At 54.8% G+C, this 27,281-nt stretch overlaps 1 protein-coding gene across 2 annotated transcripts in view; it reads left to right on the forward strand.

Moving 5' to 3' along the window:
- The first annotated feature begins 3,922 nt into the window (after positions 1-3,922).
- Positions 3,923-27,281, forward strand: part of ANKRD11 (ankyrin repeat domain containing 11) — an 80,469-nt gene continuing 57,110 nt past the window's right edge. Inside the window, exons 1-2 of one of the 2 annotated variants that reach the window (XM_048958790.1) lie at positions 3,923-4,223; positions 21,760-21,839. The gene's annotated coding sequence lies outside the window, so the exon portion shown is untranslated. Of the gene's footprint in view, positions 4,224-15,153; positions 15,173-21,759; positions 21,840-27,281 lie in introns of those variants that run through there. The other variant, XM_048958791.1, reaches the window with a different exon arrangement.

Genomic DNA, 27,281 nt, shown 5'->3' on the forward strand with positions numbered 1-27,281 from the left:
ACAGGTAGGTGACAGATGGCTATAGGCAGGGGATCAGAGGGAATCAGTGGTACAGCAGCAGAGACTGAACCGTGTGTCAGGACAGCTGCCAGTGACGGCTTATGAACTGCTAGGAAAGGCAAGAAGGAGCGGTGCTCTGACAGAGGGATTCGGGTACCTCTCAGCTTGGCTTGCAGGGGTAGAGCAGGAGGAGAGGAGTAGCTTGTTTGTAACTCGGAGGCCACGAGCGAGCAGATTGCTCCATGGGAATGCACTCCCCGGAGAGCTGCTGAAGCACGCGGCGCTGGGAAGCCCAGGCATCCATCTGTGTGCAGGAGGGGGCTGAAGTCAGCTCCAAACTCGCAGACGGGAGGAAGTCAGTAAGCTCCAAGCGAGCAACTGTCACTGTGCACTGCTCAAATCCGGGAGCAAACTAGAAACCTAAAGCCTGTCATTAGGAATCATAAAAACAGTAATTAGAGCAGGACTGTCACGAGTTCACACCCAAAACATCAATACAAGGCATGTACCCAGCAGCGGGGGACCACTACCCTTGGAAAGCATCCTCTGCTAGGCACGCTCCACCTTGCATTCACATAGGCATGAGGTCTTGCAGGGAGCCATGTGCACAGACTTCTTAGCCATTAAAGCATCCTGAAGCCTAGAGGGGTCAAAAAATGCCACTCCCTGCACAGGTGAAGCAGGGGAGCTGAATCAGCTCCTGGTGAGCTGGCACTGCCCTATCCTGGATCCCTGTGGGTTCCTGAGGCTTCTCAGGGCTGGGACTGCTGGCTGCAGTACACTGGACTGAGGAGTGAAACCTCCAGGAGGAGGCTCATTCAAGTGAGCTGTTGCATGAGTGCAGCCTTATGGTTTGACTGCATCTCGCAGAGCTGTGAGCAAGCACGTCATTACAAAGCAGGCGTGAGCCAGCTTTTTATTTCTTAATGGCAGCCCAGGCAGAAAGGCCTTGTTTGAAGTGGGGGTGTTTTTTAACAAAAGGAACATACAGATGGCTTGAAAGTAGTTCTATCTAAGAAAAGTGAGATGGTGTGCAGTTGGGGAGCTTTGTGCTGCAGCACCAGGAGCATCAGCAGTTGCTGGCTTCCCACAGGGCTGCGTTTCTGAGTGGTTTGCCTTGTTTGCCAAGACCATTTCTCTTCAAAATGTTAATAGGTGAAACATGAGCCACGCTTAAAGTTCTTCTAATCAAAGTCCTTCTGAAGCTTTATTCTCTCGGCTTCTTTGATGTTGGCATTTGACTGGTCACACAGCATTCAGCCCTCATGTTTGACTGGGGCAGTCATAATTCACACTGTACAACCTACTAAATACAGATGCCCATCTTTGCCTGCTGATGGGAGCTGAATCAACAGGGAATTGCACCCACACTAACACCAAACAGGTATTTTCGCCCTTATGGTTGAGATAATGGTTCCTTCCATTAGAAGGCAGTCGCTGTAGAGCTGAAGTAGTTAGAGGAGCATGGCTACTCAGAAGTTGCAAAAGCAGTTGAGCGGCTGACGCCGATGCTGGGCAGGGTTAGACAAGGAAAGAGCAGCAGAGCTAGGACCAAAGGATCACCGTGCTCCTTTCCCAGAGTTACTGTCCTTTTAGCTTGCTGTCTCAGGCAGAACTAGGTCTGAAAGCACATTCCCCAAGTGCCCTAATTTCTCTGCCTTCATGCAGTGTTCCCTTTCCTCCTCAGCACCAGAATATTTGTTTCATTGTAGGATTTGACAGCTCACAACCCTCAGTGAAGGATAAAAGTACTCATCAATCAACTATAGCTTTTCCTCTGAAGTGTTCTAATTACGTTGCAGAGAGCAAAAGCCAGTCTAGGGTTAACAAAAGCAGGCAGGTTGAAGAGCCTCATCCCAGAAGTCTCACCTAGAAAAACAGGAGAACAACCGCCAGACAAAATGACTCCTCCCCGTACTCCTGCTGTTAGCTTTCTATCACAAAGAACTTCTAACGTCCCTCCCCGAAATAGGTTGATAGTCCACGCTGCTGTGTTCAAATAAAAAAGGTCAGGATGACACAGAAAGGCTTTAACTTCCTCCCCAGCGCTGGATCTTTGACCTGGATGACATTCAAGGCTGTCAAGGAAGCAGTTACAACCAACTATATTTAGGAAATGAAAAAGCATATTTCCCCTCTAATCTACTAACTCAGAGGCACCAGAGAAGCAGACACTTGTTTGCAGTGAAGCGTGATGAGCAGCCTAATGAAAGGGAGGACAAGAAAAAACAAAACCACCTTGCTTTTGACTAGTTTAGTAGGTCTTATGGAGGAGGAAGATGGGTAGAGATAAAGAAGACTAGGCCGAAGTGGAACACAGGACCAGCTTAACAGGCTCAGAATAAACCTCTCCTGATGTTATTTAACAGCAGTTGGACACGTGCTCCTGTACCAGCCCTTCATTGCTTCTGAGCCCAGCTGAGCTCTGCTGGGGGCTGCTGGCACCCAGGCCACCCTCAGCATACGAGGGCAATCCTGTGGCTGCCGGGTGTGTGACACGGAGTGGAACTGCAAATGCCAAGAAAGCGCTTGCAGTTGTGGGCCACGCTCTGGGAAGATGAGATTAAAAAAACAGAACCAGAACGATTTCTGATGAGGTCACTGGTAGAAACTATTTGAGAGCTGCTGCCTCGGGGGTTCCCCATCCTCAGTAACCAAAACAAAACACGGTGCTGCAGCTGCAGGCAGCTCCCACCCACACCAGGCACCTCTGCCACCCCGCTGGGAGGGGAGCTGCGCACGTGCACTCTTTTTACTTGCTGTGAAGATCTACACCATAAACAGGCTTCTTCCTGGGGGGTGCTGGAGTGTTTATCTTGACAACACAAAGGGGCTCCAGTGCTGCATTTCTGCTACATCTGGTGGAACAATCAGGCTTCGCACAGCAAGCAGAAAGGCTGTGTCGAGCTCAGCAGCTGCCTTTGGGTAACAGCACCTAGCAGTACTGCTGGCATTCCCTCAGCTCAGACTCTACAGATAGGAACAGAGGGGTGTCGTGATGAGACACAGCAGCAGTTCAGGGCAGTGCGGTGGCCAGGCGGGACGAAAGGCACCAGCAGTGTTTACTCAGGCACAGGAACTGAGCCGTCACGTGGCTGCCTGCCTTCACCACCAAGCATACGTGCACTTACTATGGCTGCTTTCCCCAGCCCAGTGGGACAAAGGCAGGAGGCTCGTCCAGGCAACAACGAACGTCCTCGCTTGGAGAGCCGAACGGTTTGGTTATTTAGAAGAAAGCCTGTTAATAAAAACAGAACAAAAGCCTCCGGGTATTTCGCAATGATGATGTGGAATTGGAGAGGAAAAGCAGAGAGCAGCACGGGGACGAGCAGCCTGGCGGGGAGCGGGCGGCCTAAGCTGGGGCTGTCTGCAGGGCGCCGAAGCCGGGCTCTATCAGCAGGCTGCGCTAACCCTGAGCCCGGGGGACCTCGCTGACCTCAGCCTGAGCCGCAACCAGGAAAGAACGCCAGCTGCTGCCGGGGAGCCAGCACGGCAGCTGCGGGATTCGCCACCAGGACTTTCTAGCCAACTGAAAGAACTGAAAGCCTGCTGAAAGCCGAGGGAAGCGACGCGTAACAGAGCTGCCGATGGGGAGGCGGCTCGGGAGCGCGGCCTGGCCCCGCACGCATCACGACAGGCCAAGCTGCCCCGGCGGCGCTACGCCAGGCTCTACTCGAGCCCCGCCTCCCGCCCTGCGCTGCGGCCGCAGGCCCCGCCCCGGAAGCGCCCCCTCCGCGAGCTCCCGCCAATGAGCCGCCGCGCCGCCGGGACACGTCAACCAATGGAGGCCGCCGCCCGAGCCGCCCTCGGCCCCGCCTCCCGGCTCCCGTCAGCCCCCGCGCGGCGGAGAGGTTTATGGGTGCGGGGGGCGCCGCGGTGCCGCGTTTTCCATGCCCCCCTCCCGCGGCGGCGCGCTGACGTCACGGCGGCGCTGGTCGGTCCGGCCAATGGGACGCACCGACGCGGCGGACCAGTGAGCGGCGGCGTCTCGGCGGTGGTGACGAGCGGGCGGGCGGCAGCGCTGCGAGCCGTGAGCCGGAGCCGAAGGCCGAGCGCGGCGGGGCCATGGAGCGCGGGGCCGGGAGGGGCAGCCCGCGCCCCCTGCAGTAGCCCCGCGCCAGCCGCGCCCTCCCATTCCCCCCCGCCGCCTCCTCTATGCCGCGGGGCTGGCGGAGCCGCAGGCCTCGCTCCTCCGCGAGGCGGCCCTCGGCCCTCTGAGCCTGGTAAGGAGAAAGGGCGACGGGCGCTGCGCGGGGGGGGGGGCGGCCGGCCGGCCGGGGGCTGCGGAGCGGAGCGGGGGAACAATGCCGAGCGGAGCGGCGGCTTCCGCTTCCCGTGCCGTGGGCCCGCGGGCAGCGCGGCCAGCTGCCGCGCTCCGTCCGTCCGTCGGACGCGAGCGGCCTTTGTGCGCCGTGCGGCGTCGGTGCCCCGGAGTGGAGGCCGGGGAAAAAAGAGGGGAAATACGCGGAAAAATAGGGAAAAAAAAAAAAAAATTCTCACAGTCCGGCCTGAAACCCCCTGGCGTTGGGCGGCGCGGCCGGGGGCTGAGGGGTGCGTCGGACCCCCGCCCTCTGCCCTGAGCCGGCACCGCGGCTGTGCGGGGCGACGGGGCGGCCGCCGTGGGATCCGGTTGCAGCCCCCCCCGACCCCGGTCTGTCCGCATGGCGATGCGGGGCGCGGAGCTGCATGTGCGGGCACCGAGCGGTGGTTCCTTGTGGTGCGGTGCGGCTTTATGGCGTCTCTCCGTCTTTTTTTCTTTTTTTTTTCTTTCTTTTTTTTTTTTTCCGGGGGCTGAAAACGCTCCTCGCAAAGGGAAAATGAGATGATCCCCAGCGCGTGTTCTGCTACGTGCTTTTGTGCGTGCTCTGCCCTCAACATCTGATCCGGTTCACTTAAAGAAACTCGGTGGTTTCACAAGGCAGCTGGGTGCTCCGTAAGCACTGCAGCACGTCTGCCCGACGGCACAGCGCGGAGCTCCAGCTGCTCGTGGGACGTGCAGCCTGACCCGTGCCGACTTCCCGTCTCGGTGGGGAAGTTCTCTGCTGTGCACCGCCAAGCCCTGCGAGCGGTTTTCCTGCGGCGGAAGCTTGCAGGCAGCGGCCCCGAGTTGTGCCCCAGCCCCGGCACGGAGCTGCGCCTGGCCGCTCCCACCCAGGTGTGCTGGGCGCCGTGGAGCCGAGCTCTCCCGTGTGGGGATGCTCTGGGTTTTTCCTCTCTGGCTGCAGGAGAGCCCTCCGGCCCCCGGGAGCCGTGCAGGGCTTGCTGGGGCGCATCCTGCCCGCATCCCGCTGCAGGGGGCTGTGAGCCTGCGGCGCTGGGCTGGCTGGGGCTTGCGTCGACTCCGTGGTGGCTGAGCGAGTGCTGAGGCTCTGCTCTGCAAAATGCACAGCAGCTCGGAGCTGGGTGAGCAGCAGCCTGGTGTGCCGTGCCCCCCATTCCCAGCTCCTTTGGGGTTGTGAGCCCTGCCTGCTGGGAGCTGGGGAGGCGGAGCGCGGCGCTTCTCCATCAGTTCTGCTTTCAGAAATGAACTCTTGGATCTCTGTTTCATAAGAATATGGCATAGGGTGAATTGATATTTTTTTTCTGTGCTGTGTTTTGTTTTTATGTCACCGTGAAGGCATTTTCCCAGACTCAGTGCATGGATTGTCCAATGTGTAAATCAGTTCTTGAATGGGGGAGGAAGAAAACTTGTAATCCCCACTCAACAGCAACAAGAAGCCACCCTAAACCCAACCAAACAAAAGGAACAGAACCCTTCAGTGAAGTGCTGGGCTTCCCCTGCATGCAACCTGTTAGGGTGACTTTATTCCCTGCTTCTCTGTTTTAATTGAGCAGACCCCCCCGGTGCCGTGCAGGGCTGTGCTCAGCAGAGCACACAAATGCATTTCTCTGGGGTCACTGCAGCCTGGTGCTGTTAATCAATGCTGCACCAGCAGTGCTCCCCCAGCGAAGCAGATGGGCTGCCTACAACTGGTGGTGATTATTCCAACTGTGTAATTGTAACGTGGCTGCGCCATCACAGTGTTTCCTGCAGATACTTCAAAGGGAGGCTCCTGACACATCTATCTCTGCAGCATTTAATCTGTACGCTTGGGCTTGATGTTGTGGCTTTTGGACGTATGTTGGAAGTGTTACCATTGTTTTTACCCCTTTTTTTTTGGGCATTCAAGGAAGGTGATGTTCTGTAATGAAGTTCTCCAGGACAGTGCTGCTTGGGGACCCCGTGGCGTTGTGCTGGGCTTGGTTGGGTTTGGGCCTGTGTGGTCACTGTGCTGGCAGTGAGGAAGGGCTTTCAGCTATTGGGAAATAGTGCCTGGGTGTCCTGTGCTGTGCACATGGTGTTGTCTGGGGGCAGTCTGTCCAAAGAGGCTGTGGATGCCCCATCCCTGCAGGCATTCAAGGCCAGGCTGGATGTGGCCCTGGGCTGCTGGTTAGTAACCCTGCACACAGCAGGGGTTGGAACTGGATGAGCATTGTGCTCCTTTGCAACCCAGGCCATTCTGTGGATCAGCCTGGTGCGGGCTGTAGCTGTAGCTGGGGACTTCTTGTTACGTGCTGGAGAGTTGCTGCTGCACAGAAAGGAGATTCATGCAACCAGAGCTGCTTAATTGCATTGCACAGGGCAAACAAGCAGCAGATCTCTGCTCTCCTGGCCTGCTAGCAGTACCTGAATTTCAGGCTCTGCCGTCTGCGTTCCGGGTGGAAATTCCTCCCTGGCATGGAGATGTAATGGCGGTCGTCACGCAGCAAGTAGCGACAGGCATTGGTGCTTGGTGCCCAGCAGAGCCGGTGCTGCCGGGCGGGCCTTCCCTGCTGGCTGTGCTCGTGGCTCCTTGAGCACCTCCGTTGGCACCGAGCGGCAGCGAGGCTGCGTGGGGAAACCGGTCGTGTCTCTGTATCAAAGGCTGTGGTGTTTCGTGATAAACCCGCCTGTATTTTTACCCCCGTCTAATTTAAACCGTCTGCGTGACACCGAGCAGGAATGATTTGTATGCAGCTCTGAAATATTTTCCTTTCCCCTGCGAGAGGGGAGGCGAGGAGCTGAGGGCACGGAGTGCCTCGCAGCCAACTCTTATGTAATTTGTATGCCACTGAGCGCAGCCATAAGGAGCACTAAAGGAGAGCTGTGGGAAATGGCAGCACCCTGTGCTTCCTCTGTGCCTCCTTGCAGGGAATGCTGCTCTGCCGTCTCCTTCGTAGCTTGTAAGAAAACAAGGAGGAGAGGAGCTGAGGTGCTGGTGGCGTTGAGGAGCCTGGCTGTGCTGTGTGGGCTGTGGCAGCTGGGCTCAGGGCTCCTGGAAAGCTGCTCTCATCTCCCTGCTGTGTGTGCTCTGGTAACCCTGTGAGAGCCCCACACCTCTGACAGATGAAACGCTGCCGTTCCTGAACTTATTTGAGCAAAATGTTTTTATGGATGGTATTAGCCCCGTGGCTCCGAGGATAATGCAGCCATTGCGTGGCAGAGATCTTGCTTTGATCTGACAGCTTTCAAGATCCATTTCCAATCACCGGTTCCATTAGCTCTGTTTATAGCAGCGCCCTCAGACTCTGCGCTGTTTACACCGCTCTTCGGGCCGGTGAGGTTTCTGTGTGCACGCATTACCAGACCGAGGGAACGACTGGGTTCAGAGAATGGCATCGTCTCTGTGAAGGTCTGATCGCTGGCGAGGCAGCGGCAGCTCTGGGTGCCCAGCTCAGCTCCGGGTGCCCCCAGGACGGAGCAGCGCTGGGTGGCCCCACGCAGGCGGTGCGGCCGTGACCCGCAGGGCAGTGCCGGGGCTTTCCCAGCTTTGGCAGCACGCAGGCGCAGCTCCCGGCCCTCCGAGATGATTTTCATTTTCCTCAGCCCGTCACGTGGGCGGTTTGTTCTGCTCGTTGCAGTGCAGCTGCTGCCAACGGAGGCCAAAAATGCAGCGTGCGGATGTTGGGAATGGGGGGGGGGGCCGCCCCGCAGAGCGTGCTGCAGCCCGGGGAGCGCAGCGTTTTCTAGGTCAGGGTTGAAGGCTCTGTCAGCCCGCTGATGTGCATTGCTGCTGCTCGGCCCCGCCATATGGATGCGTGCGGTGCTGCCCTTGGCATTCATGCGTTGAATTATTTATCCTCTAAAAAAAAAAAAACCAGCCCAATCCCTCGGCAGCCTGCTTTCCCACGTCTGAGAACCGAACGTAACCGGTTGGTATTTTTAGAATAAATCTTCCCCTGCAGTTTATGGCGGCCGTGAGCTCCTGATTGCCTGCTGGCTTTGTGCGGGCAGAGCAGCGGCTGTGGGGCCGGAGCCTTGGTGGAAGCACTGAGGCATCGCTGCTGTGGGGGCTGTGTGAGCGGGACGGAGTCTGCAGGGGGGCTTAAGGGCCTTTGGGATGGAAGGGGAGGAAACATCTGTGTGTGTGTGTGCGTGCAAAAGCAGCTTTGTCTCCACAAGGCTGGCCTCCTTCCTATGTGTGAGCTGCTGCAAATGTCTCCTTCCCTCCCGTGTTGTGCTGATCTGCTCCAAGAGGTGTTACTGCAGGCCTGCTGTGGGTTCGTAGGTGTGGTGTTGGGGATGTGGCTGGTGGGGATGGGTTGGCAGCTGGACTTAATGGTCTTGGAGATCTCCTTCAAGCTTTATAGGTCTGTGATTCTTGGTGTGTGATGTGGAAGGCTGCAGGTCGGAGGGAGCTGGCTCTGTGCTGCCGTGTGCAGAATGGAAGGGGCTGAGGGCCTCTGTTAGAGCTGCAGCACCAGCGCAGCATGGAGTTGTTGGTCTGCTGGCAGAAGAAGGCTGTCTGAAAATCCTGCACTTCTGAGTGTCCTGCGGTGAAAGTTTGTAATTAGAAACAATAATTTAAAAAAAATATATATTCTGAATGGCTGTAAAGGGAAATAGGGTTCATGGAAACTTTATTATTAAGGATAAAATTCCGAATTGCCGTTTTGTGGCCCATCTCTTTTTCCCATAAAGCAGACACGAAGGTGCCCCCTGCCCTGGCTGAGCTGGTGCACACATGTTATCAGCTCATCTGGGCAGGAGTTCAGAGCAGTAAAGCTGGATCCTGCTTCCAGCCTCTCCCGTGACCGCTCCGTGTAAACAAACGGTGCCAGGAGCCCCGAGCTGCTCCTGAGCCCTGGGTCGGGCTGGGGGCAGGCAGTGGCTTGGGGGGGTCTGGGTGGCTCTGCTGGGAACGCTGTGCCCAGGGCAGTTCTCTGCGCTCAGCGCGGCTGTGCTGGGCTGTGGCAGAGCAGCGGGCTGCTGGTAGACTTTACTCTCTGGGTCTGTTTTCCACTCTGTGTGCTGGTGGCTGGTGCGGGTTATGCAATGCCTGTTATCACAGCAGTGTGTGCTGCTGGCCGCACGGAGCCATGCTGCACCTGCTGTGTGCTGGGCCTCCTGCTGCTGCCAGCGGGTACCTGACAGCACTGACTGTGCTGCTGCTGGGGTGTGTGCTGGGGGAATGCCCTGCTCAGCACACCCTGCTCGTGGTGTGGGCTGCTGCTTGCTGCCTGCATGCTTTAATCTCGCAGCCAGACACCCCAGTGCTTGGAGCCAAGCTGGGTGCACAAGGAACACAAGCCTGGGTGTTTTGGGGGGTAAAGCTGCTCCTTCCTGAGCAGGCTGGGTGTGGAAGGAAAACCTGTGCTTCTGGAGGCTCACCTTTGGTAACAGTTTCTTGTCCCATCAGCTCTGCAGGATACCTGAGATGTGTTGGTTTGGAGGATGAGGACAGCTGGTAGTTTTTCTCCTTGCTGCATCGTGGCCCTGCTGCGTGTTGGGTGCTGCTGTTGTTGCTGTGTGTCCTTCCTGCAGCCCAGAAGGTTCTCATGGGGTCATAGGTGCCTTCCTGGGGTGATGGTGGTGAACTGAGCTGTCTCCAGAAGTTCTTAGCACTGGTGCTGGGGTGCTCAGTGTGCTCTGTGGGGGCTGAGTTGCCTTCCAGTCAGCCCTCATGCAAAGCAGGGGAGATGGAATGAGAAGTCAGCTTAGTGGCTTTTTCCAGGTGTGCTGAGTAGTGCTCTTTAGTCAGAAAGCTGTGGGTTATAGTCTTAAAATGCTGAATGCACTGCTGCAGCCTGTTCTGCCTGCTAGCTTCTGCTTCACATGCCAGATTTCCTTTCCCTTCTGTTTCCCCTCCACTCCTGGGAACTGATCTCAGAGGTTCTGCTCCCACCTCGGTTCTCCTCCTCTGGTCCTTCTTGCTTCTAATTTTAGCCCGTCTGTCTTCTGATGCTTCCTCACTTCTCTTCCTGCCTTTCTGAGATCATCCTGCATCTCCATCTCCCTCTGGGCCTCATTTCTGCTTGGTGAGAGGAAGCTGCTTGGCAGTGGGGTGAAGCTGCTGCGGTGCTGGGATGTGGAGGATCTGAGGACATGGAGGTGGTGGGGAGCAAGGCATGGGGTGCCTGCTGCCTTGGCTGCCTGCTGTGCTTACCATGGGAGACCTGCTGCCTCTCCTGCATGGACGTGTGGGCAGGCCAGCTCTGAGACACAGACCCATTCACATTGGAAAAAAGCCTCCGAGATCACCGTGCCCTCTGACCGTGTCCCTCAGAGCCACATCTGTGTGGTTCTGGAACACCCCCAGGGCCAGCGATCCACCCACTGCTCCCTGGGCACTGCTGTGGGAGGAGGAACTCTTCCTAAAGTGAGCTCCTTGTCTTACGGCCGTGTTTCAGCCGTGGGGTTCTTTTCCGTGTGGCAGTTGTAGTCACAGCGTTCTGCTGTGGAGCAGTGCAGGTGACTGGACTGGACGTGATCATCCTGATGGCTTCCTCGTCCATCTGCTGCTAATTCCCTTAGCAGTGCAGGCTGCACAGGAGGTCTGCTGGCTGCATGCACCTCAGCTCACCGGGAGCCGGCTTTGTGGGGATCACCTCAGTTTGCAGGGCAGCTGCCTGCAAAAGCTTCTACTTCTTGTCAGCACGCGTTTGCCTGCACTTATGGAGAAGATGACTTCTCAGCATGGGTGCATTTTTCCCCAGTAAGTAAACACAGCAGGATGGGTGGTACGTGCGTGGGGCCGGGGGCACGGTGTGCTCCATCGCTTCTGCACAAATGCCTGTGGCAGATGTGCAGCCTGGGTTTGGAAGTTCTTTTGTGAGAATGATGTTCAGGCCCTCTGCTGCAGCAAGGAGCTCTGGTAGGAATCCAATCATAGCAATTACAGCAGGTTTTAAAAGAAACCTAGCAACTGCCGCTGTGCTTTGCTTTGCAGATTTTTCTCGCCTAAGATCTGTAGCTCTTCTCTTTTCATTGTATGGTGAGAGAGAGGAATCTGTGTATTGTTGTAGAGAGAAATGTGGCTGGAAGCGTGTCTGTGCTGAGCTGGGTGACTGAATGAGCTGAAACGATAACGGCGCTGCTGCTGTGGGCTCTGCAGCAAATGGGCCGTGGGGAAAGTGGAGCAGGCCTGGAATGCTGGGGGTGTGCAGCAGCCCTGCTCCCCTGCAGGTCCTGCTCACCCAGCTGCTGTTGTCAACAGCCGCCAAAGGATGAACAAACGATGCTGTGAGTGTGGTTATGTAAAATGTGAGCGTGCTGCGTTCCTCACATCCGCGTCACAACACAAAGGGCTTTAAGGTGCACTTCAAAGAGAGCAGTTTGCTTTATGGTTGGACCTCTGAGCAGTTTTTATGTACAGGGTGGAGCGAACTCGCAGAGAATATTGCAGTTTTCCCACTGTCATAAAAAGTTACGATTCTGGTGATTCGGGCGCTGTTGTGCAGGCGGGGAGGCGGAAGGCAGAGCCAGGTTGGTGGCAGCGTGGGGCCGTCGGCCTGCTGCCATCCTGCTCAGCTCCCTGCGCCCCATCCCCAGCTGTGCGCTGCAGCACGGAGGGCAGCAGGCCGTTTGTAACCTACTTTCTTCCTTCCGGCTTCTCCTTGGGGCGCGAGCCAAGGCAGCGGGGAGCCCAACAAATGGCTGCCTATGGGGCCAGCCCTGCTGCCCTGCTTCAGAAGAGGGGTAGAAAGCAGAGGTGCGTTCCCTGAGAGCAGGAGCAGTTGTGCCCAGTGCCCAACAGCGCAGTGGGGCACGGGGTGACCCTGGCGGGCTGCAGGCAGCAGGAGTGCAATGAGTCCCAGTGCTCAGCAGCTCGCAGCCATTCCCTGCTGCTGCATGGGCTGCTCAGCTATCCAAGCACCTCAGCCTCTCACTGAACACATTTTTTTCCTGCAGCGAGGTATAAAGGTGCTCTGTGTTTGCAGGATCACAGTTATAAGCATGTTTATGTCTTCTGAAAAGCTGCTTTTTAAAGAAGGTGTGCTGTACCTAAGCATGCAAACACCTATATGAAGGTGGCTTGCTTTCCCTTCTGTGAACTGAAAGAATTTTGTTCTACATAGATTAAAACTTGAAGGAAAACAGCCTACAGTTGTTATCTCTGGACGATCCATTAGCTGTGATACGTTCCCTTTTATTTATTTTTGTAAACACATGTCTGAATGTAAACATTTGCTAGGCCATTCTGGATAAAATGTTCCAGCATTAACATATATTGTCATGGAGAATAATTTTCATGTAACTTGCTTTATATTTTCCTCCCAGGTTGCTATAGAAACGCAGCCCGATGTGTGCTGGTGGAGCTGGGCTGTGTGTCGCCCTTATAATGGACCTCTGTTAGCAGTGCTGCAGCAGCTACAAGGTGCTCGGTTAGGGGTGGTGGGTCTGCAGGAGGTTTGTTGTCAGAGCTGTGCGGTGGTGGCTGGAGCTGATGCAAGTTTGGCTGAAATGTTCCACGGGTTGGACTTTGGTTGTCATTTCATTTGCTGCAATAGCCCAACTCTTGGTGTTCCCTCGTGTGGCGTCTGGTTCAGCTTAAGATCTTTAACGTTCCAAACGCTGCAGTGCAACGTTTGTTCTCCCTGTCCGTGCTCAGCAGGCAGCTGTGCATAGCAGTGTGTGTTTGTGTGAGCACCTCCATGCCGTGCCTTGCAGTGAGCAACCACAGAGCAGTGCCACAGTGCTGAGCTGCACTCACAAGCGGAAGCTCTTTATTTTGGCTGGGAGCAGATAGAAAGGTGGTGGAGGTGGGTTTGGGTTGTGTTTGCTGGCTGGGCCGGGGCTCAGGGCTGGCTGCTCAGCTTGCCCTCCAGGAGCTGTGTGCGATCGCAGCGGCACTGCTTGCTGCTGAACTCGCCATTTAGAGGATGATTCATTTCTGCTTAATGGCACGAGCTGAAGGAGAGAGGAGAGCCACGTGGGACTTCCTTCTGTCTGTGTGCTCTTGTGGCCGAAGCCTTAAGCCGTGACCCAGCTGTGAGTGCTGCCTTTCTCCATCAGCAGGCCCACAGTGCTCCGCTGGGTGCGGGGCGTAGGGAAGGCAGCCCATCCTTCCTCTTCCCCGTGGGCAGGCGCCGGTTGTCCCTTACGTAACCACAGCTTATCCCAGCACGTGGATGCCTTCGGATGCATATGGTCTCACAGCTCTTCCTTGGTACTTTACGGAAAGAATTGAGTAACATTTTGTTCTGTAACGCAGTATTAAGAAACCCAGCATTTTTCTGTAATGGCGTACAAACAAGTAGTGCTGACATCCTATTTAAAGTGCCTGGAGGAGGCAGGGCTGGGAGGGAGGCAGGGCTGAATCAGGTTCTGTTTTTCTCATTCCTACACACAGTGAGCAGTCCCTGCTCCCCGTCGGAGTGCTGCAGCCCATGGCAGCACAGCTGAGCGGCCGTATCTTTTCCCTCTCCCCTCAGCCCACCTGTCTTCACCACGAGGTTAAGAAGTGCCCCTGATTTGTGCTCCTTTGTGGCCCATCTGGGGCACTCGTGGGGATTGGCTGTGTGTGTGTGTGTGTGTGTGTGTGTGTGTGTGTGTGTGTGTGGTGCTGAGCTCAGCCCTGCCCAGCTCCTGGCTGTTATCACGGCACAGCCTGGCCGTGTGTTTTTTCTGCAGGTGCACGGATGAATTGCAGCATGAGCACAGTTGTGTGCATGAGCTGATGTGTGCCGTGACTAAGTTACCTTGTGTGGATCCATTGAATAGACTCTCAGCTGATTATTCTGTTAAACATTCATTTGTTAATGGAAATGGCAGAATGGCTCTGGTGGCACAGGGAGTGTTTGACTTTCTGCCGCTTCACTTTGAAGTTGGGAGTGTTTTTAAGGTTCCCTTCCTGTGCTCAGTTTTGGTCTGACGCTCCTTACGGGAAAGAGTTACAGAATCCCAGAGCTGTAGGGGGTGGAAGGGACCTCTGGATCTCCCCCTGTCCAATGCTCATTCCCACAGGAGGCTCCCTACAGCAGGTTGCACAGGGAAGCATCCAGGTTGGGTTTGAGTATCTGCAGAGAAGATGTCACCTGGCCACCGTGGCAGCCCCTGGGACCCACAGGTTCTCCTCTGCAGATCCCCTTCCAGCTTGGCCCTGCCTGTACTGATGGGTTCCTCCCCAGCTGTAGGATTCTGCCCTTGTGGAACCCCATCAGTTTGGTCCCAGCGTGTCCAGGGAGCAGAGAATTGCCTTTCCCCCAGCAAAGGACCCCTCTGCCAGCCCTAATGAAGGGCTTAATGAGCACCCATCCGGTCACACTGCTGTGTGATGACAGCAAAAACCTTCAGGTGTTTGCATCCAACAGCCCTGGTGTTGCTGTATGCCAGGTGCTTGCAGAGGGTGCTCACCTCCATAGGGAGAGGTGTGTGATCGGGGAAAGGTACTTTCATCTCTTTGCTGTGCAGGATTACCGTTCGGCTGCTTCCAACAATAAGAATGTGGAAATAATTGTTCTGCCTGGAATTCCCTCTCTGACAACAATGGCAGGAGCAGGGTGGGGTTGTTTGAAAACGTTTGGTGATGAAGTGCTGGAGCAGCAGCCTCCCGGGCTGCCCGACCTCCCCACGTGGTGCAGTGCTGTTCAGTCTCCTGCACAAACAGCCACGCTCTTGGAGCCGCTGCCAACATAGTTGTGACTGCTTCTGTCTCTTCTGAGCGAAACTGATCAGGAATGCTTTGTCTGTATCAGATCTCCTTCACTCTTCTGCGTTCCCTTGTTCAGCATTGTTCATTTTGTTGTAATTTCACCCTTTTTCTTTGGATGAGGGAAGAGGGGAAGCCTATTGGAGCACCACCTCTGAGCAGCAGTTACTGCCACCTCTGTGTGCTGTGATTCATCCCAGAGGCAGCCAACCGTCCGCATCTCCTGCAGTCCCAGATGGATTCGGGTGTTGTCCTGCAGTTGAGCATGGCCTGGGCTGGGGGTGAGTGAGTGAGTTCTGTGCTGGGTGTCAGATCCTTTCTGTGCTGGTGGGGAGGCTGCTGGGGTTCTGGGCTGTGCAGCTGGCAGTGGAAGTGCTGGCGTGTGACCCAGGTGTGCTGCCCTGTGCTCCTCGGAGGGCAGAGGCAACTCGTGCCTTGGGTTGGCTCAGGTTGGCAGAGACCTTATGGATCACCTGGATCCAGCAAGGAGCAGTGAGCTATGGGGAGTGGGGTGGAACCCACACCTCCAGGGGAGGCTGTGCCTGGAACGGACTATCCAAGATTCGTAGTCTGTTTTCTCTCCTTTCGTGTTTGATTTCACTTCATTCCATTCTGGTTGGGAAGCTCCCTGGCTGCGTTTGGTTTGGCTTCTGCTGTGCTGTGCTGCTTCCCCCAGCCTGGTTGGTGCATGAGAGCAGCAGGGCTCAGACGTGAGCCATTTGGGTGGTGGGAGCAGCACGAGGAGACTGCTGAGAGCTGCGGGTGCGACAGGGGGCTGGGGCTTAACGTTAGAGCAGTTCACGATGCGCGGTTGTAGTTGTTTACCCCAAACTGCAATTATCCTACTTGCTGAATTAAAAACGTCACGTCAGCTTGCTGAAGCGAGATTTGATGACAAAGGCATTGTTTTTAGCCAGCAGCCGGGCAAAGAACACTGCAAGTATACATCTAAATGTGACTTTACAAGCGGAGCGCAGCACAGCCGGGGCTTTGACTCGGCGCTGGCTGCTGCGCGGGCTCATGGGTAGCAGTTTGGCTGGGGATCAAGGCGCTGCTTTAATCCTACCTCTGTCCTTTCGTCCTCTGCGTGCTTTCCTGCCTGCCCTCCGTGCAGCTCGGTGCCGTGCTCCCACAGGGTGGGACGTGCCCTGCGCTCGTGGGCTGCGTGTGTGGCTGCTGGGCTCTGAGCACGGCTGGTGCCCAGCGCTGCGGTTTGGGCAGTGGGAAGAGCCTGCGCTGCACACCGGGGCTGCCTGGGTGCCTCAGCCCTGTGTGCTCTGAGGGCAGTGCTGTGCCTGCTCAGAGAGCTTTGGGCTGTGATGCTTCTGCCCTGGCACTGCCTGCTGGTTCAGAGCACACTGCTGCGTGCTCTCAGAGAGGCTCTGCTGTTTCTTGCCTTGGAGAGTGACTGTGTGTGCTTCTAGAGGCAGAAGAGTGACTTCCTCAGCCCCTCCTTGCCTAATTAGTGCTTTTTCAATAAATGGAATGCCTGCATCCTTCTCACAAATTGCTTTCAGAAAGGAAAGGAAATAGTTTGGATATTAATAGTAACCTGCATCCAGCTTGCCACTGAGTTGCTTGGTTGCAAATATGGGACTAGAAAAGGTGACAGATGTCTGTCTCTCATTCCTGAGAACGTTCTGCATTTCTCAATGTTTCAAAATTGAGTGTAGTGGGAGAGAAAAGGCAGATACCAAAGTGCCCTCCCTGCCTGAGTGCCTTTCTAAGCCTCGTGCTTCTGCTGGGGAGAACTTCAGAGAGGCGTGCAGGGCGCTGTGTGCCCAGCAGTGTGTGTCCCACGGCAGCCTTGTGTAGCAGCTCGGCGTGCCTGCTGTGTGCCAGTGCTGTGATCTAACCTGGCATTACCGGTTTCATTCCACAGCTCATACCTGTCTGCGTTGTGCTGTTGAAGGGCAGTGCCTTGCAGCATAACTAGGACAAGTCAAAGCTCCCACGGCTTTTCAGCTTGCTTTCGTTCCAGCCAGCGTGGTGTTGCATTGCCTCCTACTACAGCATGGTGTGGGGTTTCCTACGCGTGGGCAGTGCTGCTCCATCTGCAGAGCTGGCCTTTGCGTGTCCCATTTGAAGGGCTGCTGGCGTGTTGTTCTGCATTTACACTTCCATCTCAGCTGGCTGAGATCCCCCTGGCCCTGGGGTTATTCCTGCTGCAGTGCAGCTGGTGAGGTTCTGGGGTGCTGTGACAAATAGAAGCTGGTGCTCAGACTTGTTTGCCAGCTGAGTGTCGCAATCCCAATGTAGGCACCTGTGGGCAGGAGTTGGGTAATCCTCTGCTGTTCTTTTGCCATAAGCCTGAATTCCTGTAGCTTTCTAATATGCACTGTTTTGTTTTTCAGTACTCGATTAATTTTTAAACTTTCCTGTAACCATTTCTGAGCTGTCAGCAGCTGGGGTTACTGCTGCTCGTGCTGTTGACTGCGCTGGTGCTGCCTTCCCCCGTCCTCTCACTGATGTGCTGGGAGCAGCCCTGCCTGCCTTTGCCTCCTGCCTGCTGCTGGAGTGCAGCCTGTGCTGGATTCTGCTGGCCTGGAAATCCCTTCCTGGTGGTGACTTTTATGGGGTTTGTGTTTCAGCTCCATTGTGCCCTTTGCTTTACCTGCCTGTATGGATACAGCTGTGCTTAAGGTTTTTTTTTTTTCAGTGCTATTTATATACCACACTCGTAATTATCTGAGTGCAGAATAATTGCTTCAGCTGCTGGTACCTTTCAGAAGGGGCTCAGCAAGTGTTTGGGATGTGGAGGTTATCATTTCTCCTGCTTTGTGTGAGAGAGGAAATACTGATGGAGCAGTTGTGCTCAGAAAGCTCACGGATGGGCTGGGGATGGATGCACTGTATGCAGTGCAAGCAGCTGGGTGGCTCTGAGTGCTGGCGCTGGATTGGGGCTGGGTAGCTGAGCAGTTTGGGTGATGTAAAGGTAGATGGGATGCTGTGAGTCTCCGTTGCTTTTCTTTTTCCCTCCAGTAAGGCTTTCTCTGTTGGAAATAAATATTCCTCTGTGTGCTGTGGTAAGCGGGGGCTCCTTCCAAAGCAAGGCAGCAGCTCTGCACGTATCCCCCCACAGCACATTCAGCTCACTTTGTGAAGAAGTGAACCCAATGATGCACCATTCTGGGAGAGATTCGACCAAATTGCACAGACCTAGCAGTATGAGGTAATGGTTTTTCATGTTGGGACTCCACAAATGAAAACCTGCTGAGGTCAGGAGGGCTGTTGGGAAGCCCTGGGGCTGGCAGGTGAGGTGCTGCAGCTCGCTGTGCTGCCGGGGTGCCCATACAGCCCTGATCATGTGCTGAGCCATCCTGCTGCCGTCCGTGAGTGGAGCAGCCCTTGGTGAGAGGCAGCACCACTGTGGGGTGAAGGCAAGATTTGTTCATGAATTTGCTGATAGAAATGGGGGATCTTTAGGTGTTTTAATGTCTTCTGTAGCAAATGGTGTTTCTTTATGACTAAATCCCAGCTGGGGCAGCAGCGTCTCCTCAGCCTGGCAGGACGAGTCTTGTCTCTGCTTGCTGGTGCAGAAGGGCAAGCTGGAGCCTTGAGCTGCAGCCCAGGGTTGGCTCGGGAAACTGCAGAAACTGTTTGGAGTTAATTCTTTCCACTCATCAGAGAAGCCACAGAAGGGCGGTGAGGGTGAAGGAGGAGAGATGAGAACATGCTCGTGTGTTTCCAGAGCTCTTAATTGTGTGCACAGAATAGAAAAACCTGGTTCAGTGGAAACTGTTTGGGCTTGCATCGCTCTTCTGCCACATCACTCCAAGAAAAAAAGGAGCTACTGAAATGACTTCAGCTTTCAGGTGGTGCTGAGGGCTGGGCCTGTTCTGGCATCTCCGTTTCTGGCCCTGCCAGGTGCCTTTGGGGCTGCTTCCGTGGGTCCTTGCAGGGGGAAGCAGTGAGCAGCGGCTGTGCGGTCAGCAGTCCTGGGATGTTTGGGCCATAGGAGCTGCAGGAGCCCGATCCCATTTACTGGTGTCCTGTGTGACAGAGCTGAAATGTGCTGTAACCCCACAGCTCTGCTCAGCTCCCGCTGCGTGCACCGGGGTTACAAGCGGTGAGCAGTTGGGTACGTTTCTGCTGGCCATTAGTTTTTGGTTCAACGCAGTTTAAATCCAAAATGCAACACTTCTGTACCGTGCTTTGACCTACTGAAATGAATTACAGAATTCGAACCTCCCAAGACTTATTTCTATAAAAGGAAGCACAGAAATGTACCATACCCAGACGTCTTCTCACGTTCTCCTTATAAGCACGGTGCTGGCGGCAGTTGCTGCATGGCAGGCAGCAGAGCGCTCTGCTCACAGCGCAGCTCCTGGACTCCCAGCTTTCAGCACAGGTCTCTAAGCAGCATTCTGCTTCATGAGTTTAGGCTGGTATCAGCTTAGAAGGGCCTTAGTTGAACAGGACCTCAAAGATCACTGAGTTCCAACCCCCTGCTGTGTGCAGGTCACCAACCAGCAGCCCAGGCTGCCCACAGCCACATCCAGCCTGGCCTTGAATGCCTGCAGGGATGGGGCATCCACAGCCTCCTTGGGCAACCTGTGCCAGTGCCTCACCACCCTCTGGCTGAAAACCTTCCTCCTCATATCCAACCCAAACCTTCCCTGTCTGAATTTAAAACCATTCCCCCTTGTCCCATCACCATCCACCCTCACAAACAGCCATTCCCCTCCTGTTTACACACTCCCTTCAAGTACTGGAAGGCCACAATGAGGTCTCCTTGCAGCCTTCTCTTCTCCAAGCTAAACAAGCCCAGCTCCCTCAACCTTTCCTCACAGCAGAGCTGCTCCAGCCCTCTGCTCATCTCAGTGCCCTCCTCTGGACCCGCTCCAGGAGCTCCACATCCTTCCTGTGCTGGGGGCCCCAGGCCTGGGCGCAGTGCTGCAGATGGGGCCTTAAAATGTCTCAAGGAAGCTTGGTTCTGCAGGCTGTCGCTCAGGAACTGCATCTTTCCATTCTGCCTGCTCCTTTTTTGGTGGGGTAGGTTGAGCTTCAGGCCCTGCAGGCCCCGTGGGAGCATCCTGAGCTCTGTTTTTGAGGACAAAGCCAAGTTGCTGTGCATCCCCTGGTGTGCCCAGCGCTGGCTGCTGGTGTGGTGTGAGCCTCTAGGTTAGGGCATGGCCTTCGTTTTGAGTTCCTGCCTGTGTCTTGGAAGCAGGTTGCTGCCTGCAGCACTTCACTGTTCTCTGCTTGCTCCAGGTGCTCGGAGGTGACCCCAAATGTCCCAGGTGAATGCATGGGTACAAAGTGGGGGTTTGGCAGCCACCTGATGGTGGGTTCATGTGTCTGAACACCTTGAGTAGAGAGCACTGTGATTCCCAAGCAGGCCTTTGTCCCTTGGTTGTAGGGCACTGTGTGCCATTATGGCCAGGCTGCTCTCTGCTCACCTACAGAGCTCACAGGGGATATTCAGAGGCTTCTCCCTGCCCTTGCTCATTCCATGTGCACCCCTCGAGCTCCCTGGCTGCAGTAGTGAAGCTTATCTTGCTGCACAGCTGCTGTATCCGTGTATTCCCGGCAGATCTTCTTGGTGGAGCCCTCAGAGAGATCCCTCATTGAAATTCTGTCGAGGGAAGCAGATGAATGCTGGGGACAAGGGCTGTCCTGCTCTCCTGAGATCTCTTCATTCAGAAGTTGGCATGAGGCAGGATTTGAGCCTAACGCTGACACAGTGTTACACCCCAGCTTTGGGTTGCTGTGGAACCTGAATGAACGTGGGTCTGCTTTTAAATCAGAATCCAGCTCTTCTGGCTTCAAGGGAGCTCCCATAGGGAAGAGCAAACTCTTGTGGGGAGGTTGTGGCTCCTGCTTGTTGGGAGGGAGAGCCAGCATTGTGCTGCTTTTGTGCTCTGTGCAAAGCAGGGACTGCAGGAGAGCCCCTTTGCTTTGCTGGTCAGCATGAGATGGAGCGCAGTGATTTTGGTCTGCGTGTGGCCGTGCTGTTGTGCTGGGCACATCTTGCTTCTTATGCTCATAAAGCACTTATCTGCTAGTGCTGGGTTCTCTTCTGTAAAGATGCAAGACATCCTCTTAAGTAAGAAGTTTGTGTTACTTGATTCCTGATGTATATTTTTCAAGGGCTGCCACCAGACGTTGCTCTGTGCTGTCAGCGAGGTGCAGTGTGTGGCTGAGGTTCCCCATCAGCAGGGAGATGCTGGACACGGAGTGCTCCTTCCCTGCCCAAACTGCCTGCTCACCCAGTTTGCCAATTACTTTGTGCTAATATGAAACGGCATCGCAAGTCTTGAAAGGCTCTGAGCTCGTTTTGAGCCACAAGCAGGTCTCCCCGAGCACTGCATTTGGTATTTGTGTGGCAAAGGGAGGCCTGGCTGTGAGCTGCCTTGTTGTTGTGTGATGGTTTGGGAGCTGCATTGGCACTGCTGCATGGCACAGAGTGGGGACAGGTGCTGTGCTGCTGGTCTTGGGGTGATTCTCATCATTGGGTAGGTTAATTAGTGATTGTAATTTAGGCTTTTGAAAGGGCAGTTTTGCTCTGAATGGAAACATTGGGTTCTGCCCAGCTGGAGTGCCATGCGGGACCTGGCTGAGTTTATTGGGTTCATTAAGTTCTGCCTCGTTCCTTCCTGGCCCAGCTGTAGGTGTGTGCCTGGGGCAGCCTGCAGCAGGGCTGGTTTGTGTTGAACGCTGACATTTGGGGTGAGGCAGTGATGGGAGCCCAGTGGTGGTCAGCAGCTCACGCCTGCCCTTCCTTCCTGCCATTCCCATCTGTGAGCAGGCTGTACTCTGGGTGCTGGGGACGGGTTGGTGTTCAGCAGTGCTCAGATCCTTCACTACAGTCTGCTCGTTCTGAACACACCTGCATTTCTAACGAAATGATCCCTGTGTCTTTCAGATCACACAGCGATTTTGGGACCCGCCCCAGTTGGATTCTAATCCATGTCCTGCTAACGACAGCTTTCAGCTATGGAATCGGTAAATATTGACCTTGCTTCTATCCAAGTGTTTCCGGTTGTTACCTAACAAGTGCTTCTGTCTGTGCTGCAAATTCTTGCTTTGTTTTGTATAATTCAAAGCCAAGTGTTGCAGCTCCCATGGACTTAAAGGAACTGCTAACAGGGATTATCCAGAGAAGTGCTCTAAGGCCTCGTTCTCGTGTCACTTCTGGCACTGTGCGGTGCTGCCTGCAGGACACCATGGGCTGCTTGCTTTGCTTTCAAGAAAAAAAAACCAAAGCTGTGAAAAAGTGCTAATTTAACAATGTTATGTCTCCTTGTGATTAGTATAATTGGAACAGATGGCACCTGTTTCGTTTTGGGCAGAGAAACCTCCAGATATGCTGAGGCTATGGTTTGCATTCAGTGCTAGGACTCAACTTTTGGTAGTGTTAGCAGATGTAGAAATAATAGATTATCCTAGAGTGGAATTGAGTGAAAAATTGAGGCTTTTGATGAAGCATTTTGAGAGGAGAGGAGAGGACTGGTGCTGCCCCAAAGCACAGTGGGGTGGGCTGCTCCTGCTGGGGGTCTGGGTGCTTGGGGCCCTGGTTGGAGTTACGTGGGCTGATGCTGTCGTCAGGATGCTGCAGGTCTGCATCAGGTGGCTTTGTGAGCTCCTAAGGGGCTTCTGTCCTGGGTTCTGAGGGAATCATCCCGTGTTTAGCTTGGCCATACTAATGCCAAGGCATTCAGAGGGAGACGGGTGTTATGTCAGCATCTCTTGGTGAATATTAATAGTGGTGTGGAAGCCTTGCACAGTGAAACAAAACAGACTGGGCATCAGTAACTCTCCCCTGCTGCAGCTTGGTAATTAAAGTGTATCAGGTGTGAGGCCTTCAGCAGTAGCTGCAGTAACTCTTTCTTTAATGAGTGCTCTGCAATTGCCTGAAAAACTGAGCTGGATCCTCTCATCAATTATAGAACAGGTTGTTTACTACCTATTGCATTTCATCGTTTGGTACAAAGATTCTTCATTCTGCATTTAAGTGTTTTGCTTTTTTTTTTTTATTAACACAAGCTCTCCTTTAAACAACAGGATAAGTTTTCACTGCAACAACTTTCACTTCATTGGCAATTCATGGAATATCCAAGTGCACTTGTGCTGGGAGCACAGCTCGGAGCCTTGCTTCCTGCAGGGCAGCAGTGCACTGAGATGGGCTGCACCCATCCTTTGGTTCTCCTTGCTGCCCGTGGCTTTCAGGGCTGTTTCTGAGAGCTTAGACTTATGTGCTACCTCTATGGTGGCTGCCTGTCATCTGCTGTGTGCGTTCAGCCCTCTTCCCTCTGGCTGCTCTGTGCTTTGTGCCTGTGGTTCACACAGCTGTGTGCTGCTGGGTCTGGCGTTGTGATGGCTGGGGATGGGGTCAGGAATGCTTTCCCAGGAGCAGAGCCTTGTTCCTTTTCAGGCCTTGTTGCCTTTCAGCTCCTCGTGCACAAATGGATCCCTGTGTTACCGTGTGCCGGGGGGGGGTGCAGCCACCTGCCTCCTCCCAAGGGGGTTTGGTGTGCTGTGGCTGTGCTGAGCTGTCCTCACTGCTGTTTGTGGCTGTGAGAAGGGGTTGCCTTTGTGTTAGATCTGTGACAGTGTGTGCAGGGGCACCAAATGGTTGCTCCGATGTCGTGCTGTGATTTTTTTCCCCCCACTTCCAGCACTGTGTGCAGCAGTCAGTGAGTGGCTGTGCTGTGGGGTCCCCTCCAGAAGGGTTTGGTTCCTGCAGCAGGATCCTGTGCTGCTGCCCTGCTCTCGTGCTGCCCAGAGAGGCTGTGGATGCCCCATCTGTGGAGGTGTTCAAGGCCAGACTGGATGGGGCCCTGGGCAGCCTGCTCTGGTGTTACATGGGAAGGTTGGTGGCCCTGCATGTGGCAGGGGGTTGGAGATTCATGATCCTTGAGGCCCCTTCAAACCCTGGCCGTTCTGGGGGCTGGGCAGGCAGCTACGTGCTGGGTGCTGTGGTGCTCGTGGGGCCGTGGAGCAGGGCAGCTCAGGGGATGTGTGGGCACTCATGGCACGGTGCTCAGCCAGGACCTGCTGGGCAGCACGTGCAGCACGCTGTGCTGGGGAGGGCCCTCCTGCTGCAGGAAGTTATGAAAGCCTGAGATTTCTCCATTTTGGTGGATGGCTCCTTATTGCAACATGCACACATTGCTAAAACCCTGCTACCTTCAGTTCTCTAAAAGCAATCGTTTTGTTATTGCTGGAAGCTGAAGAAAACAGGCTGTGAGAAGGCAGCTGGGGTGCTGGCTCCATGCAGCCCCATGGCCCCGGGAAGCCATGTGGGGGTCTCCTCATGTGACAGCATTCGGTGTGAAGCTGCAGAGCTCCCATGTTGTGTTCCATGTCACAGCGAGGAGCAGTGCACTGCAGTGGGTGAGTGTAAGGCTGGGGCTCCAGCAGCTCCCTGAGGGCAGCACTGCTGCAGAGCCACCGGAGCTGGTGATGCTCCCAGGGGTGCTTTGGCTCTGGCATCGTGCAGAGTTCATGGTGTGCAAGGAGGTGTGAGATGGAGGGCACCAGCGGTGCTGCTGGTGGGAGCTGGAGCCCTGCCTTGCTCTGAGCTCCTCGGGAGGGTGCAGCTGTGAAGCCGAGGTGCTGCTGGAAAAGCAATCGCGATATGCGTTTCCAGAATGGAATTGTGCTCTGGTAGTCAGCTGCTACAATAAGGGTGGCATTGTTTGGATGGGGTGTGATTTAAGTGTTTAACAACGTGTATGAAAAAAACATTCGACTTGATGATGAACGACTCTGGTTTGTGCAGTGCTCGTAGAGCTGGGTTGGATCTCCTTGCAGAGCAGTGCCCTGCGGAGCCCTGGGGCGCTGCCACTGGAGGTGCTCAGATTAAAACACTGCATCTAAACTGGGCACTTAAAGCCGGAGCTGTGCTGTAAGCTGGGGGCTTTGCTGTCAGCACAGCTTGCTCGTGGCTCAGGGCACACCAGCATCTGGGTGCAAAACGCTGCTGAAATCTGCAGGAAAGGGCTTTAAAACTCTTCCCCTGCCCCAATGGAAGGGCTGGATTTCCAGGTGTGATCTCAGCACCAGCGTTCCGTGTGCCTGAATTGCTGCTTTTACGCTTCATTCTATTTTATCAGTATTTGTTAAATTGCAGCTGTTATTCACGTGCCATTTCTGGCAGATGCCACCTACGTGCCCTCGATCTGAGCCTCCCTTTTAGCAGTGCGGCTTGGGAGGCTCCTTCTGTGCGTGTCAGCACTGCCATTAATCCCCCCCGTAACATTCCTGCTGCTAACCAGCTCACCTGGCACGTGTGCACAAGGGAGCAGCTTTAAGGAATGATTGGAGCTGAGCAGAAACCTCTGAGCACAGTGAGTTGTTGTGGGCGCTGCTGGGCTGTGTGCTCAGCAGAGCACAGAAGGAAGCTCCCAGCGAGAGCAGCCCGCAACCAAATATAAACTGCTCTTCCTTCCTCTTGTCTTCTGTTTTGAACCAGACAAAGCCATTGCAGTAACAACCTGAAAGAATGGAAAATAGGTATTTTTTTCCACTCTGCTTGGTTTTGAATAACTCTGTTTTCATGAGGGGGCTGTGTTCTGACTGCAGACTTTGAGTTCTGCAGCTTTCAGAGCCGTGCAGCAGCAATCCTCCAGGGGGTCTGGAGGTGCTGTGTGGGGGCAGCTCACTTCCTTACAAGGGTGGATGGTGATGGGACAAGGGGAATGGCTTTAAACTGAGACAGGGGAGGTTTAGGTTGGATATGAGGAGGAAGTTTTTCAGCCAGAGGGTGGTGAGGCACTGGCACAGGTTGCCCAAGGAGGCTGTGGATGCCCCATCCCTGCAGGCATTCAAGGCCAGGCTGGATGTGGCTGTGGGCAGCCTGGGCTGCTGGTTGGTGACCTGCACACAGCAGGGGGTTGACACTAAATGGTCACTGTAGTCCTTTCCAACCCAGGCCATTCTATGGTTCCTTGTTTCTTACAATCACACAATGTTTGGGTTGGAAGGGACCTCTGAGGACTACCTGGTCCCCTCCCTGCCACCAGCACAGACATGGCAGCCCTATCAGGAGCTCAGAGCCCTCCAGACTGACACTGGTGTCTGCAGGGTGCAACCTGTGCCAATGCCCTCACCATAAACAGCTTCTTCTTTCCAGTCTGGATCTGCCCTGCTCTGGTCTGCAGCTGTTTCCCATTGTGCTGTCCCCACACACCCCACTAGAGTTGGTTCCCTTCTCCCTTACAGCCCTGTTAGGCCAGGGAGAGCAGCTCCGTGCTGCAGAGCCCTGCAGTGCATTGCTGGCAGTGGAGCTGAGGTGTGTGCCCTGGGAAGGGTGCTGGGGTTCCAGGGGCTGGGCTTCAGGGTGGGATCACACAGGAACGGGGCTGAAACGGCTTGTTTGCAGAAGACATCCATCATGCTCTGATTAAGTGCAGATGATGCGTTTGGCAGCAAGAGGTGTGCAATCTGTTCCTACCGTAAGGAGCTCGCAGACCAAAGGCCTGCTGATTAGAGCAGGCTGTTGGGGTTTTTGAATGAATAATGATTCAGGAGGTTCTCGTTCCCTCATCTCTTGCTCTTTTACAGAACAGCGGAGATAATTGTTTTCCTGGTGGCTGCGCTGTTCACATCCATTAGTTGAGCTCTGTGTCCCTGGGGGCTCAGTGGTGTCACTGGGGGGTGCGTGGGCCTGGTTGGTGTTGGGGAGGGACTGCTGATAGAAGCAAGGGGTGCTTCTGGAAAGCTCCTGAGTGCCTCAGAACAGGGGAGACGGTGTCGTTACTTCTGTGCCATGCTTATGTTCCTGATGGCACTCAGGTCTTACAAGGATGGGGCTGAGACCTGGGACTTGAACATGGGTTGGTTAGCAGCTTAACAAACAGTGTGGGAGCTCAGGATCTCTGATGGCACTGCTGCTCTGTGTGTTACCCCTGTTGTATGGCAGTTTGCTCTTCCCCAGCACGAGTTCCAGGATTTGGGTCTATGCTGATGTGGGGCACAGGGATCACATTCCATTGTGGGGGGGAGACAGGAGCAGGGCTGTGCTGGAGCTCTGTGCCCCCCAGGGCAGCGGTGCTCCAGCTCCTTTATGTGCAGCCCCCAGGAGCTCAGGGCCAGGAGTGGTGCTGCTGGTGCCTGCTGCCATCTGCTCCTCCACCACAGCCAGGGGTGCTGCTGAGGTTTGGAGGCATTTGGGTGGAAATCCTCTCGTTATTTTCACGGGCTCTCACTGTAAGGGACAGATATCTCCAAAGCGCTGAAATGGCAAGTCTGCGTTCTGTAATCTCCCATCTAAATTAATTTGGGGTTTGAATTCGAATAGTTACCAATAGTGGAGGTTACTTCAGAGCACAATGGCTGTTCTGGGTGAAATCAGTGCCTTATCCAGCAGCAGTGCTCTTGTGCAACCTCACCTTTCTGGGTTAACAGCTCTGAAGAGCAAAAAGATGGCAGGCGTGCGTGCAT

This window comes from Lagopus muta, chromosome 12, assembly GCF_023343835.1.
Source record: "Lagopus muta isolate bLagMut1 chromosome 12, bLagMut1 primary, whole genome shotgun sequence".
NCBI lineage: Eukaryota > Metazoa > Chordata > Aves > Galliformes > Phasianidae > Lagopus > Lagopus muta.